The 16,436-nt window shown below is 37.6% G+C and overlaps 1 long non-coding RNA gene across 1 annotated transcript; it reads left to right on the forward strand.

The window, feature by feature from the left end:
* Positions 1 to 821: 821 nt before the first annotated feature.
* LOC101689236 lies at positions 822 to 15,111 on the forward strand. Its single transcript, XR_201413.3, has 5 exons — positions 822 to 1,089; positions 2,860 to 2,936; positions 6,850 to 6,930; positions 8,414 to 8,514; positions 14,121 to 15,111. It is a non-coding gene; the product is annotated as an uncharacterized LOC101689236 (long non-coding RNA).
* Positions 15,112 to 16,436: the final 1,325 nt, after the last annotated feature.

A 16,436-nucleotide genomic window follows, 5' to 3' on the forward strand; every position in this document is an offset into this window, starting at 1 on the left:
TGGTTGTCTTCTACTTTTATCCACCTAACATTTGATGATACTGTTTTAATTTGCTCCCCATCTTTTTCATATTTGTGCATATTCTTTCCCTTCCAGAAACCCAGGAGTTAATGTCAAAGGGCAGAGTTCATTAAGCAGCAGATGTACTGTTGCCTAGAAACCATGGGAGACAGCTGCAAATTACTGCAGGGGCCTTTTGGGGAAGATGGTCTCACCCAACCACCAGGGCAGAGTAAAGAGCAAAAGAGATAATATGTGTAAATGCCCCTTATTTATTATACAAGCAGAATCTGATTCTGTTTTACAGAATATCATATCCTTTTTTACTTTACTAAAAGGAATTTAAATTTGCTTCAGGAAATTTCAGCTCCTTTTTTGCTCCCCTCCCTTCAACAGTGGTTTGATCCTGCTTCTTAGAACTGCATTCCCTTTCTGCCACTTCACAGTAGTGAAGATCCTGTCTCACAGACTACTAGGCCTTTTATGTTCTTACTTTCCCTTCTTCTATCCCTACCCCGAAGTGGTTTGATGACACCTTATAGAAAAGCCTCCTTGTTTTGCTCCTTATAGATCTCAGTGGTTTGATTCTGTCTGGGGAACATCAGCATCTTTTCCTCTTCTGTCTTACACCAATAATTTGATCCTACGTCATTGAGCATCAGTTTCTTTTAGCTCCTCCCCCGGGGTCTACAGTGGTTTGATCCTGCCTCACAAAGTATTAGGTCCTCTCTGATTCCCCCTCTAACATCGCCACCACAAATGGTATGGTCCTTAGCATCAGGTTCTTTTTGTATCCCACACTGGTCTTCGAAGCAGATTGAAGCTGCTTCATCTCATTCCTGATTCAAATTGATCCCTTCAGTGGCTCGTTCTTACACTAGCAACGTAAAACTGGCCCAAATGGGTTTAAAGTGGTCAGAACTTGCTCATGGCCAGTTCAAACCTTTTCTCACACGGAAAAATAAGTTCTGACCAGTTCTAATCTATTTTGACCAGTTTAATGTAATTCTGCAGAGCTGGAGCCTGAGGTCGGTAAACTCAGGAAGACGGCTGAAGAAGATGCTGATTTGAGCCAAAGCAAGGAATCAGGTACTTACAAAAGTTGAAACTGGGCTGAAAACTAGGAAAGAAAATAGATGAAATGAGAGAGTAAAATGTAGGAGCCAGAGTTGGTTGAGGGAAGCTCAAAAGAGATTAGTTGCACCCAAACCTATTTTTTTTTTTTTGAAAGGTGAGAGGCCATTTTGAGGAGGTAGTGCAGGATTTGGGGCTCTGCCTTTGTATGTCTGGGAAGCAGTATGGAAGCTGATACCATCCAGCAGTCCGATCCAGCTGGAGCTGAGACTGGGTTATATGTGGCCCCAGTGATACCTGGTTCTGCTATTCTTTGTGTTTGGCCTCATCTCAAGTTGCAATTATTAGAGTCCCAAACCACAAATGACAACATTTCCACCCCTTTAACTGTGGATGGTCATGATGCTTTTTAGCTGTTTAGGGATGTTATTTAGTTTAGAAGAAGGGATTGGTAAACCTTGAAGAAAAACTAATTACAGTAGATAATCATTAAGTGCAAAACTCGGTTAATTAGAATTGAGTTGAAGACTATACCTTGCAATTTTTCAGAGATATGTGTAAAAGAAGGTGGTAAGTTGAGAACAGTATTTAATCTTTCTCCTGTGGGACTGGTTATCTATCATCTTATTATTGACTGAAGTAAAAATTGGCCTGCATTTTCTGGATTTCTCCCAGGTGGTTGTCCTGTCCTTTACTAGGACTGTAGTAGATATTGAAAGAAATGGAGTCTGGAAAATGGAATTTTTATAGTTGTAGCATTTCTAATTTGAGCAAAATTTCTGCAGAGGGACAGTTGGCAAAGGCCAGAGGCTTTGATGATGAGTGACAGAACACTGCAAGATTGAGGGTGGGGCTGCGGCTCTGGTTTGGTGCAGGATGTCTCAACATCTTTTTTGCAGATAGATGAGGCTTTATGGCTATTTACAGGTTAAAAAAAGGAAGTATTCTTAGAATGGCATAAGAACTTTGCTGACTGGGAGGGAAATTGATCCTTTTATGAAGGAATTTGGCTTAGGATCCTGTAATTTGAAAGATGTCTTTTAGGAAAATGGATTCAATTAGCCACTGCCTATTTTTTGACTTGGAAGAAAGGAGACCATTTTTGTCAAGACAGTTGAATGGCACTTCCAAATGTCAAGGTAGAAAAAAAAAATCAAAAGATTTGGATTCAGAAGACCCAGGCTTTAAATCCTGTTTCTGCTATTTGCTACATGGGCCTTGAGCAAATTATTTAACCTCCCAAAGACTTACTTTCCTCATTTGTGAAATAAAGTTAATATCATCTGTCCTAAAAGAAAAATAACCTTAGAGTTTAATGCCTTTTGGAGCAAAGTAACTGCCATTCAACATTGTATGAATAAACTAAATTGTATGATGGATTATTTTTGTGTATATGTGGGGAAAATAATATACAATTTAGTTTGATAAAGACATTTATTTATTTTTAATTTTTAAAAAATATTTTATTTATTTATTTGACAGAAAGATAGAAAGCACAAGTAAGCAGAGCAGCAGGCAGAGGAAGAGTGAGAAGCAGACTCTCTGCTGAGCAGGGAGCCCTATGTGGGGCTCAATCCCAGGACCCCAAGGCAGCCACTTAACCAACTGAGCCACCCAGGTGCCCTGATAAAGACAGTTTTTAAAAAGTCTTTCAACAATGTTAAACCCAAATGAAGCTAAACTAAAAATATAATAGATGTCAGAAATTATTATTTTTATAATAATTTTTTATTATTAAGTGACACTCAGAAAATCCATAGCATAAAATGGCTCCTTGTGTTTCAGATTCATAGAGATCTCTGGATCCAGATTCAGTTCCTATTTCATCCTGGACCTGTGGCCACTAGAAGCCCTGAGATGTGGTATGCACCATCATAAATTGTGGTGATGCAGGTGGTGGATAAGAGTTGGAAGAATCATGTCAGAGATATAGGTGATAGGTATGGACTAATGTAAACAGGGTAGGGTGTAACAAACTGTCCTTCAGCCATAAACATCTTGAAATTATTTCTTACAAGACAAACCTGGATTACTTCCCCTGGATTCTGTCATCCTCCTTGAAAACAGCAGGATCAGGTAAAGGAGCAACAGGAAGGACAATAATGTAGACCTTTATGAATATGGAAATCCTGATTCTGCCATTCATAGGTGATGGGGATGGGAGCCAAATAAGGCAGCAGAGCTTGAGCTGGAGAAAACCAACATTAGATTTTAATATATTTTTGACCATAATGGCCCCATTAAGGAGCTGTGTTCTGCATACAGATTTGTGGGCTTGGAAATGTGGCCTTTTTAAAATAAGGTTGACTAATAGATGCAAGTGTTTGATAGTTACAGTTAGTGTACCTGTATTACTGCAAGGTGTATAATAAAGATTTTTATTTTTATGACATCCTGGTTAACAAGATGGAGAAAACTAGAGCTGTGACATTGTTCCTTTAGTTGGACTCTGAAAGATTTTTTAAGTATACTATTCACTGAGCACTTACTATGTACCAAGCATTTTGCTAAGTACTTTATGCATTAATCATTTCATCCTGAAAAAAGCCTTATTATCTATGTGTAATTAGCTTCATCATACAGATGGGAAAACCATTTACAAAGGACACTAATAATTAATTCTAAGTTTCTCTGGAGCAGAAATTTTTTCCTGCTCCATAGCATAGGATTATTTTTTTATTTTAATTTTTTTAACTTAATTTTATTTTTTCAGTATTCCAAGATCCATTGTTTATACACCACACCCAGTGCTCTATGCAATCCGTGCCCTCCTTAATACCCACCGTCAGGCTCACCTATCTCCCACCCCCCCACCTTCCAAAGCCATCAGTTTTTTTATCAGAGTCCTGCAGTCTGTCGTGGTTCAACTCCCCCTCTGACTCCCCCCCAATTCACTTTTCCTTTCCTTCTTCTAATGTCCTCCATGTTATTCCTTATGTGGAGCAGAAATTCTTGAGAAGTGTGTGTGGAATGAAAGGGAGGATGAAGGCACATTTTCTGAGGGGTTTAGTAGAATCACCTCAATGAAAGTTTTTTGAAACCATGTAGGCATTTCCCCCATTATAGTACTTTCCTTAGAAGTACTACAGAAGGCCTACCCCTCCTTGGGTATTTTAGATGTTTTGTGAGTTACTGTGATTATTGTGAAAGAGTGAAAGGAAGGGCCCTAAGGTGTGTTGAAGAGAGGAAAAAGGTTGAGCTTCAATATTGCAAAGGGAGATCCTTGATGGTGAGCTGTAGGACTTTGTACCGGGTTCCATCTTGGTTTTAGCATTTTAATTAACAATTGGATGGAGAAGTAGAATAGTATGTTCATCAGATTTTTAAGAGACAATTGGAGTGGGGGGGGTAGTATATATACTGGATACCAGAACCAGGAATTCAAGAAACATTTACTAGACTGTAACAATGGTTCAAAAAAGCAAAATTAATTTGATAAGAGTAAATATGACATCTTGCACAAATTTAATAAAATTTAAAAAATATTCCATAGGATAGGTTAAATTTAATATGTCTGCCAGAAAAGTTAATGCATACTCAGTCTGCATTAATAGTAGTAGAGAGTCTACAATGAAGGAGGTAATTATTCCACTCTTCTCTAGGTTTGTATGAACTACACCTCAAGTATTGTGTTAGTAGTGGCAGCTATCTCTTAAAAAGGGACAAAAACAAAATAGAGGTTAAGAAAAGAAGCTTGAAGGGTGAAGTGGGACATGATTGCTATCTTCCATTATCTAAAAGGCTGTCATAAGAAAGAGAATTTTACCTGCACAATTGTGACCCCAAGGGACAGAATTAAGATTGTTAGGTGGAAGTTATGGCAGAGCTGTCTGAAGATAAAATGGGTTGTGTTGGAAGGGAATGAATTCCCTGTCACAGGGAATATTTAAGCAGAGACTAGCTGACTACTTATTAGGGATTTGAGATTTGTTACAAAACCTCAAATGTAGTCTTATTGCTACAGTTCAGTGGATTGAGAGAATTTTCATTGAGCATTTCTTGAATGTTGTCTGGTTGCTGGAGGGGGTGGTGATCAAAAAGGAGAGGTATAAGGTAACCCTGATGATAATCTTTTAATCCAAGAAAACCCTGGGGTTAGCTGGTGTGGTTCAGCCAAGGATGATACTGAAGGCATAAAAGCACTTACTAAGCACCCTATACATGCCTGGTGATTTTACCTGTATTATTTCTTAGTTTTCACAACAATCAGGTGAATTATATATAATTAGCATCTCTTTTACAAATGAGAAAAAGGAGGTTCAGAAAGTTTAAGTGACTTGCCCAGGTTCATGCAGCTAGTAAGTGACTTTGGGGGAGCATATCAGAGCTCTGTGAAGGGAAAGATGTGACAGAATTTCTACTTGTTACCTGAACACTTCTCCAGTTGAGTGAAGAGTTGGTATTGCCAGAGGCAAGTCAAAACTGTGTGGACAAGCATGTCATGCTGGGCTGGGTGCCTGGAGTAGATGAGAATATCATAAAGATATATGATCAGCCTCTAGTCCAACAAATCCTGGAGGATGGTGTTGGAATGCAACTGAGCTTTTACACAGGCTAAATGGCATGACTGTTTATTCATAATGTCTGTACCTTATACGGAACAGAATGGCACAGCTGTCAAAGGATATAAAGATCTTCAAAGTCCAGATAAATCTATCTATTTTGAAAAACAGAAGACTGTGCTCGAGAGAGGAGAAGGACTTTTCAAACCTGTTCCACTTAATAAATTTGCTCCTGATATTGCCAAGGAAGTTATTTTTAAAAATGCAATTTAGCAAATTTAGGACTAGAGCTTCTTGGAGCTGATTTGTTTTTCAGAAAGGACCAACTCCCCTGTGAAATGTGCTACTCTATTTCAGAACTACAATATGGATGGGTAATGTTCTGGTTTCTACACCTCCCCCCACCATATTATAGAAAGCAGCATCATATAAGTTAAAAGAGCATTAGTTTAGAATCAGAAAGATTAGATTTAATTCCTTTACTGGAACCCTTGGGACATTCTTTAGTTTTTTTGAGACTCAGATTCATTATCTTTGAAGATAGGAATAATAATAGCTCTATTTTAAACATGTGGAGTTTGAGGTTCTTCTGAAAAATCCAGGTAGAGAGATTAAGGAAAGGCTGAAGCTCAGGGGAATGACTGGATCTAGAGATACAGATTTGAGAATCAACAGCCAAAGGGAAGGTACATAAAGCCACATGCATGGATGGCATTGTCTAGCAGAAGGATTTCTTCCACATGATGACTCTTTAGCTCTTTGAAGTTGACAGTTATGTAATCCCAATTATTCAATTCTCTAGGCATGGCATCCCTAGATCAAAGATATTTCTGAATGTCTTGAATTCTAGCCTCTACATCAGCCAAACTGTCCTTTTGAGGACATATTATGTTTTGGTTTTATCAGTCTTGAGGTGTGGTGTTCTAAACATAGTATTCCTGGTATGGTATGGAGTTAAGTACAAAACCCTTAACTTATTCATTTTATTCACTATACATTTTTGGTGGCTCTGATGGAGGTTGTCCTTGACAGTACCTTGAGAAATACTGTCCTATGGCATAGAGAGAACTGCATTTGAACCACTCTAGTCCTTGGCATTGACATAGCTTGACATAGCTTCTAGCTCCCTACCCAGTCTTGCCTCACTGCTAAATGCAGGCATGAAGTTGTTGTGGGATATTACCAGCCCCATTTAATTTCCTAATAACCAACACTTGGATTTAGTGGAAAAGATAAAACTTTTTTCCCTTGCTTTTTCATTTTTTTTAAAAAGCTTCTTAGGTACTCTGGAACTGGCTTACCAGTATTTAGAAGGGCACATCATTGTGAGCCAGAATGACAGAGGGCTCAAAAGGTAAGGTTCATTGATTGGTGATTAGTGACTTCTTACCTCCCCCAACCCTAATTTAATACACTATCAAAAAAACCAAATGTCAGGTATATTAAACAGTTTTATGCAAAATATTGAAGATTTAAAAAATAGAAGGAAATGTAGGTGAATAAATTATTTCCTCTTTGCATATGCTTAAAGTAATATATGGTGTCATGAAGGAAAGGTTTATATATTTTTACATATAGAAATGAAAATCTCTGTAAATATAAACATGAAAAATATGAAGTACAGATGATAAACTGAAAAACTGCAACAAATACGACAATTGCAGTTGATACTCATTTGTGGATCCTATTCATTTAGTCATTAAAATTTATTTGTAACCCTGAAATCAATACCTGTGGTGTTTTTTTGGTCATTTGTAGATATACACAGTGGCAACATTTGAATTACCTGATGTGCACATTCCTCTCTGAGGTCCAACAAGATGATTCTCTTGTCTTTTTCTTTTAGCTCTCATGCTGTAAATAAGTGTATTTTCAGTCAATTTAGTGCCATGTTTTTCACATTTTTGTGCTTTTTCTTGGCAATTTTTAAAAAATATTTTATTTAAGAGTGCATGCATGCATGCGAGAAAGAGAGAGATAGCAAGAGAGAGCATGGTAGGGAAGGGAGAAGCAGGCTCCTTGCTGAGCAGGGAGCCATTCGTAGAGCTTAATCCCAGGACCCTAGAATCATGACCTGAACCGAAGGCAAATGCTTAACTGACTGAACCACCCCGGCCCCATTTTTCTTGGTGATTTTGCTGTTTATAATGTCCCCCAAGTGTGATGCTAAAGTGCTGCGTAGTGTTCTTGAGCACAAGAAGTCTGTGATATGCCTTACAGAGAAAATACATATGTTAGATTAGCTTAGTTCAGGCATAAGTTACAGTGCTATCAGCTGTGAGTTCAATATTAATGAATCAACAATACATGTTAAATAATGTTGTCTCTAAACAGAAACCCGTATAAACAATGTATGTATTGATTTATTGACAAAAATGTTGTGACTATGTCTCACAGGAACATAACTCTGCCTGAACTAAGCCAATCGAACATATCTATTTTCCCCATCTCCCTCTCTTCTCCTTCCCTTTCCCCTCTCCCTCTCCCTTTCTCTCCCTCTCTTTCACTTCCTTTCCCTCTTTCTGTTTCTCTCCCTTTTTCTCTCTTTCCCTCCCTCCACTTTTGGTAATGCAGAGAAAAGAAAGATTCATTCAGATTTGGGTAAAGAGGTAATGTGAGCAGGATCTTAGAAGACTTCAAGAAGGTGACATTTGAACTGAGTAATAAAAGATATGCAGGATTTTTCTAGGTAGAAAATGCAGGGCAGACCTTGACTTTCTTAGCTTCCAAATGCCAATGATGCTACCACAGATTGTAAAAGCATGCCTTTGAGAGTCAATGAGAATGATTTTCCTTTGATATAACTGCACCCAGAATTTTCTAGTGCTTTCCCTCAGATTCCAGGTGCGTTGTCATATTCTGATGCCCTGATGTTGGGATCAATAGAGGATGGACATAGAAAAAAAATCAAGAATTCTACATCATTTTGATGAATCAGGTATGTAATGTGGAGAATGGATTAAAGTTGGGGAGATTTGGGGGTGAAAAGGAGAAAGGAACAGATATTTGTTGAGAACAAAGATTTGTTGTAGTGTTACAGTTCTTACTTAATTTTAATGAGTCCATTTAACAACCCCATAAAGTAGGCAATTATTCCAATTTTACAAATGACAAGTAATGAAGGCCTAAAGAAGGGTAAAATAGTGGAGGTGGTGAGAAATGGATATATGCAATTTACATTTTGGAAATAAACTTGAATGTAGCAGTAGGAAGGGTAAAGAAATTATTAATCAGCTTAACTGTAATGTGCAGATAACACCGCTCAGTTCACAGTGTTATGCCATAAAGTTAGATGAAATAAGGGCTATGACAATGCTCTATAAACTGTAGACCATTATACCAACGAGAGATGCTCAGAAGCTTTGAGCTTTGGCAACTTGGGAGGGTGGAAATATTATTAATGGAGGTGGGTACTGAAGAGGAAGAGTGTTTTGGAGGGAAGATGATATTTCCTAATTCTTCAACATCTCCTCTTATCCTTATCAGTTCACCTGTCTCTTGGCAATTTCTATTGTTTTTTACCACTGTGCATAGAGACTCCATCTATGTAAATATCTGTAAATGCATAGATTATCTCTGGAATGATACACAAGAAACTTTTGACAGTGATTTTGCCTGCAAAGAGGGGACATGGGTGGAAGTGGGAAAAACACTTTTTACCCTGTATTTTTTGTACACTTTGAACTGTGTGTCATATACATAAGTTATGTGCTTAAAAAAGAAACATTATAAAATAGATTAAAGATAAAATGGGGAAAAAAATGTCTTACAGCTACAATACATTTACATCTCCTGTACATTAATCTCAGAGTTTCCCCTGTGTCCTGTTGTCTGTGAAGCTTTTCTCTGACAATCCCATATCCTATCCTTTCTTCCCACTTGATGTGGATGCCAGTGGGAAAAAGGAAATTTGAGCTAATAAGTATTGACTACTTTTGTAAAGATTAGTGGAGAAAGGAAGGGTATTGGGTAAAATGGGACTTTGGGGTTAAGAGAGGGTTCCTAGTTTAGGTTATTTATTTGTGGCTACGAGTGACTTTTGTACCTGTTTATAGGTAGAGGGGAAGAAGCTTGGAGAGAAGTTGAAGATAAAGGAAAAGGAGGGTTTGTAAACAGGCTGTTAGCTTACACTAAGTATCAGCAATATTGAGATAGAGTTGCAAATGTATGTGTTTCTAGGAAACTGTTTAGAAATGGTGCTTAAAAAAAACCAAAATGCTGTCTGTGAGGAACCAGAGCCCAGACAGGCCCCTCTGTAGCCATTTACAATAGCAGCTCTTGGGTCTGCTGAGATCTATCAGGCATTCCTTCGACAAATGTTAAGTGATTACTATGAGTAAGGCACAGCATACAGCAAGGGTTGTGTGGTTAATTGAATGTACTGACTTGATATTCACTAAAGAAAGAAAGTTTCTGTAAGAATAAGGATGCTTGGATATAATTCTGGGGCTGGATTAAGAGAGTCCAAGTGTAGTGGATTCTGACAGAACCGCTACAGTGCTTGGTTCCTAGTAGGTGTTCAGTAAGTGTTTGTGACATAATTCGTTTATTGAGCACCTCCTATCAATCAAGCACTGTGCTAGGCTCTGAGACCACACAGATAAGTTAGACAAGGTCTTGCCTTTTCAGGTGCTTAGGTTTAGTAGTGATTACAATAAAGTGATGGGTTCAAGACAGAGTTACAAACAAGGGTAGGAGGGGACCTACTCCAGAAACAGCCAGATTATAGTGTGTTGAGGAGTAAATATGGACAGAGGAAGTGAGGACACTGAATGTAGACTGTTCTTTTGAGACACAGTTTGGTTAAGAAGAAAAGGAGACAGAGGGCAGGAAACAGAGAGACAGGGTTCAGGGATTGTTTTTTAAATAATGAGAGATTTGAACATATTTTTGCATAGAGAAGAAAGAAACAGCAGAGAGGGAAAGAGTAAAGATTAAGAAATAAAGGCAGTAATAGATGAAAAGAGATCACTGAGGGTATAGGAAGTGATGGGAGATAAAACTGACCAGGAATTCTTGGAAGAATCATTGTGTGGCACTGAGAATTTTTCTGAAGCAAGAGAATTTTGGGGTGATACTAGGTCAAAATATGGTAAGTCAAGAGTATGGAAGATAGTGGATAAAATAATGGTCTTTGTGCCCATGCTAGTCACGGAAGAAAATTAGGCTGCAGGGGACTGGTAAATTGGGAGGAGACCAAATAATAGGAGTAGTAGGAATGAGGAAGTAAAAAGTCCTTAATGGGAAAATGTATCTAGAGAGTGGAATATATGGATATAAGATTTTAGAGGTAGAGTGGTTTTGAATGGTAAAAAGATCCTTGTAGACTTCTTACCATTGGTTGTGGACAACTGAAATGCAGGGAAAGGTCACTGGAATTGAGCCGGGAAAGTGGTACTCTAAGGTTTATCTTCATGGATGTTTAAGTCTCTCCATAATGATACAAAGACTTGTATCAGGAGCCAAATATACAATTAATGTTTGGAAGAAACCAGGAAGTAGGCAGAGGCCACTGATGAGACTAACAAGTAGCTAGTGTTTCACTTGTTCATTCACCTACCCTTCCAGATAAGGAGATAAGTGATAGAAATTGTGCTAAACATTATGTGCTTGGCTTTCCCTCCTCAAAGAGCTTCTAAGGGAATGAGATGGTAGATTCAGATGTTTGACCTGTGACTGTGGAGTCCAACCTGTCCCAGCAGCACCAGCTTATTAAAGGTCTAGTCTGCAGGGTAAACCAGACCAGTATGGTATTTGTGGCTAGCCAATAACATGCAACTCCTCAGAAGCACTGAGTGGTGTAGGGATGAAGAGGTACTGAATCACATAAAGGAGATGGAAACAATATGTTCTGGGCTGAGTAATTCCCCAGAAAGTGTGGCGAGCTGCCAATCTGTCCATGCATTTCCATGGGTCTTTATAAGAACAGTAGTGAACTATAACATATAAAAGTTTATCTCCTTGAGACCATGAAAGAAGCATCAGGTAGTGAGACTAAGATTTCCTTGTGTCCAGGACAGATTTTCAGGTATAGTTTTGTTTATCAGTTGGCCCCAGAGTTTATATCCTGGTGGGAGAGGTATCCCAGAGGAAGAATAGTAACAAAATAGAGGCTCCCAACTTCGGAGGTACTTAAGAAGAAAACTCAGAGAAAATAGGGAATAGCTTCAAGAAGGCCCAAGCTATCCTATCCAAGTAACAGTGGCAAATAACAATCCAAATGACAGCAGCTAACACTTACAAAGCATTTACTCTATACCAGGCAATGTTTAAGCACTTTGTGTACATTATTTTTTTCAGGAATTATAACAATCCTGTGAGATAGGTATTAATATCCCCATTTCCCTAAAAGAAGTACACATTGTTTTCCCAGGATTTATTCTCACTCTGCTGCTGGGTCCTGGGTATGTACATTAGAGACTGTTGCTTGGTTGAATCTTTGCAGATAGTTTTGGCTTTATAGTTTGGACCATGCTGTGGAAATCAGGTGTTGCTTTGAAGCAAACCTGACAGAAAGAAACTTCACAGAAGTTTTTATAACATCTAAAATTATAATAATATGCATATATATGCTTAGAAATTTTGAATAATGTTTTCCTCTAGTGAGGTTAACTGTGTGCATGTATTACTGTGTACATGTTTACCATGTGCATAGATTATCCTTTTAAAACTAAAAATAAAACAAAAAATGCATATTGTAAACTCTGCAAATACTCTTTTGAAAATTCCATTTCTTCCTTTCCATTTTCCCCTAAATAATGCTCTAACACTGCATGATAGGACTTAAGGTAAGGGAAGTAAAATTAATAGGCATAGAGCTTGCTGCTACAATTTTGCCATTTTTTCCCCGAGAGGGCTTATTGTACCTTGTAACATTCAAAATAGTTCCATAACAAACTTCAAAAGTATAAATTCTATATTTTATATTCAAAATAGAGAATAGCATAGCTACTTGCCACCATTCTGACCTATACCTTTATTTGAGTGGGGGTATAACTAGGTCTAAGGTCTACTAGGTGTTTCCTTTAATAGAAATATTCAATTTCAATTAGCCTGAGAGATCTAAACTAAAGAAAATCATCTTGTAGCTATCTGGCCGTTCAAAAGAGTTCTCTGCTCCCTTGAAATTCATTACAAATTCTCTTCAAATAATAGACCTCAACACACTGTTGCCCGATATACACTGGCCTAGTTTTGCCTGTGTCCCTTCATTTTTCTTGGTGCTATCTTGTCTCTTACTTTTAAGGTTGTATACCAAAGCCCCTAAAAATTAAAATATTTTTCTGGTTCAAACCCTGTAAACAACTTAGAGCCTAACTCTGTTTCCAGTAAGACCCTCAACCTTATTTTAATTGTTAGCCTGTTTATTATTGTTAAGTTTCAAGGTGAATTAAATGATCCATTAGGTCACATCCACTTTAAGTCTTTGGTTCACTTAAAGCAAGTATTTCACATTCCAAAGGACAATCCTCCCTCTTGGCCACCCTTTTCCACCTTTCTTAGGATTTATGGTGTCAAAGAGTGAATATATTTTTTTTCCAGAGACATCTCAGGGAATTCACATTGTTTAAACCAAAGAAGTAAATTGTTTACATTAATAGTGAAATATCTGGTCCTAAAGAGGTTGGTGTTCAGGTAGAGGCCTTCCTAATATTCCCCTTTGCCCTTGTAAACAGTGATTATTCACAAGCTGTAGGCAAGGAAAGGACCAACAAAACAGAAAGTCTTATCATTCTTCTAGAGCTTCCCTTGATACCTCTGCATCCTCCCAAACCCCAACATTACTTTTGCCCTCTTGAAGTTACCACTCAAAGGTGGTTTGCTCAATCTGGTCACTATGAAGATTACAGCCACATTGTTGAAAAGACCTCCAAAATAAATATCACTTAAAGCCACTGTGTTATTGAACTAGTGGATGCTTCTTGCTCCAGGTCCTGGGCTAAAGGCTTCACCTGATATATTTGTACTTCCTCCAGACTAGTTGCTGCTGACCTCAGAATCAGGTTGAGAATCCCGAGAAAAATCAAAGCCTTATGCTTTACCCTAAGGCAAAACTGTCCTTGTTACCTTAAGTGCCTGATTTTATTAGTCACTTTTTTTCCTCTGGGGAAAATTAATACCATATTTAAGGACAATAAAGTCACATGGTCTCAAGTCCAGAAGCCAATATCAGACCTTGGCTATATACATGTGAAAGTAAAAGACAGGAAGGGAAACTCTCTGACACTGTGGAATGGATATCTACTTGTCAGCAAACTGCTCCAGGTTAGGGCCCTAGACTGGGAACACCATTCCAAATCAGGCTGGTTTGGAAGGAACCCCTTGCTTGGAAGGATGTGACATGATTTTTTTTTTTTTTTTTAGCCCACAGGATGACTATATTTCTTTTTTTTTTTTTTTTTTTTGCAGACATTCTTTTTTTTTTTTTTTATGATTTTTAATGAAATGGTTTCTGGCTTCTCTTCTGAATAATTGGCATGATAATGAAAGGGAACAGTAGAAGGCTCTGGTAAGATCTATAATGATGTTATTTCTTCTTCCTAGCTCCAAAAGTGATCCAACTTTAGCCTAGCTCACAGAGTCTGCTTGATCCCTGGTGTCAACCTCAATTGACAGCAACTACAAAAGCCATCAGATGACTGAGTTACATCATTAGAAGTAGGTTCTAAAGGTCATCTAATTCACCTCATTCTTCTCTCTCTCACCCTTAGCTCCCATGCAGGATTGTACCTGAAATAAGCTCTTAACTGCTGAACTTGTCAGGACTTGTCAGGAAAGGTGGATTGTTATTTCCATTTCAACCCAGTGAAACTGGAGTACAAAAAAGCAAAGGAATTTGGGGACCCACCTTTACCTGCCAATTTAGCTGCACATGGGTTTAAGCTTAGAATCTAAACAGAGAGGAAACAGTTAAGATGAGAGCATGAAGACAGAATGGGGCCTTCAAATAAGCCATTTCTGTTCTTGGAGAACAGAAATGTAGCCTTTAATGTCTTCCTGGTACCTTCTATCTATGTGAATATCTCATTTCTAAAAGAATTTTCTTATTCCTGGTTCCCAATAACTCCCTGAGTTTGAGAGCAGAGAGCATGGGAATACATGCATATACATATACATACTCTCCTGATGTTAGGAACTAGAAGGTCCTAGATAAAGTCTTTATAGAACACTTCTCTAGTCATAGCCAGACAAAGTAATTTCAATGTGGATGTTTTTATATAAGGAATATATTAAATTGTATGATTACTGCTTTAGTATTTCAACTAATCTTCAGTTTAATGAATATGACTTTTAGAGGAATAAAATTCTCAAAAAAACTAGCAGAGCGTCCGGAATTACCACACAGAGTCTTCCAGTCGTTCCTGTGAGGGAGCATAGAGCTTTACAGGGGTGTTGTAAACTCTGGTAGATGACTAAGAATTTTAGCAGTGAGGTTGAGAGGGTGGGAATGAGGGTCTATTTTTCTTTTTGCAACTTATATTGTTTTACTAGTTATGGTGAATTCATCATAATGTAGAATTTATTAAAAATTTTCATTAACAAAATGGTATGTAAAAAAGAAAAAATATAAAATTGGAAATTGAATATTGGAAAGGAGAAAATTATTTTAAAAATACAAGTGGAGGGGCGCCTGGGCGGCTCATTGGGTTAAGCCACTGCCTTCGGCTCAGGTCATGATCTCAGAGTCCTGGGATCGAGTCCCACATCGGGCTCTCTGCTCAGCGGAGAGCCTGCTTCCCTCTCTCTCTCTGCCTGCCTCTCCATCTACTTGTAATTTCTCTCTGTCAAATAAATAAATAAAATCTTTAAAAAAAAAAAATAAAAAATAAAAATACAAGTGGAAAAGAAAAAAGGAGGAAGGAGAAAATATTAAAAGCTAACAGAGGAGAGAAAAGGAGAAGGAAAATGGAAGCAGAAGGACAATAGAAATGAAAAAGGAAACTCTAGCAAATGTAAAAGAAAAAGGAGTAGGAAATAATTTTAAAAAGTTTAACAAGTGAAAAATAAAAAGAAGAGGTCATGTTAAGAAAATGCACACAAATAATCCTGAAAGAGCATCCAATAACCAAAGTTGAACAATTGGAACAACAAAATAGATAATGCAGTACTTAATTCCAAATCATTTACTTGGATACGTGCCCCCTACCCCAGGAGGTGGAGCTTAGTCTCTTCCATTCAAAATATAGATGAGGCTTAATGACTTGATTTTAGAAAGTACAGTATCGAGGGGGATGAAAATAACTTTATAGTGGAGAAACTTGGCAAACACACCTTGGGCAGGTAATCAAGGTTAATATCAATAGTGATAAGTCCTGTACTGCTATGTATTTTGCTTTCATGACTGTATTTGCTGCATTCCAGAAGTTTTGGACCATCATGTTTTCATTATTGTTTCCATGTATTTTTTAATTTCTTTTTTGATTTCATGGTTGACTCATTCATTCTTTGGTAGAATGTTCCTTAACCTCTATGTATTTGTGGTCTTTCCAGATTTTGTCTTTTTTTTTCTTGTGATCGACATCAAGTCTCATAGCTTTGTGACTGGAAGTGATGCTTGGTATGATCTTGGTCTTTTTGTACCTATTGAGGCCTGATTTGTGACCAAGTATGTGATCTATTCCTCAGAATGTCACATGCACTCAAAAAGTATATGTTGGCCGACTGAAGGTAATAATAGAAAGTGTATTTTGTTGCTTTAATATGAAATGTTCTGAATGTATCTTTTAAGTCCATCTGTTCCAATGTATCATCCAATACCATTGTTTCCTTATTGATTTTTCTGCTAAATGATGGGATGTTAAAATCCTCTACTATTATTGTGTTATTATTAATGAGTTCCTTTATGTTTGTTATTAATTG

Source organism: Mustela putorius, unplaced genomic scaffold (genome assembly GCF_011764305.1).
Source record: "Mustela putorius furo isolate JIRA1106 unplaced genomic scaffold, ASM1176430v1.1 tig00003862_pilon_pilon_pilon, whole genome shotgun sequence".
In the NCBI taxonomy this organism is placed as follows: domain Eukaryota; kingdom Metazoa; phylum Chordata; class Mammalia; order Carnivora; family Mustelidae; genus Mustela; species Mustela putorius.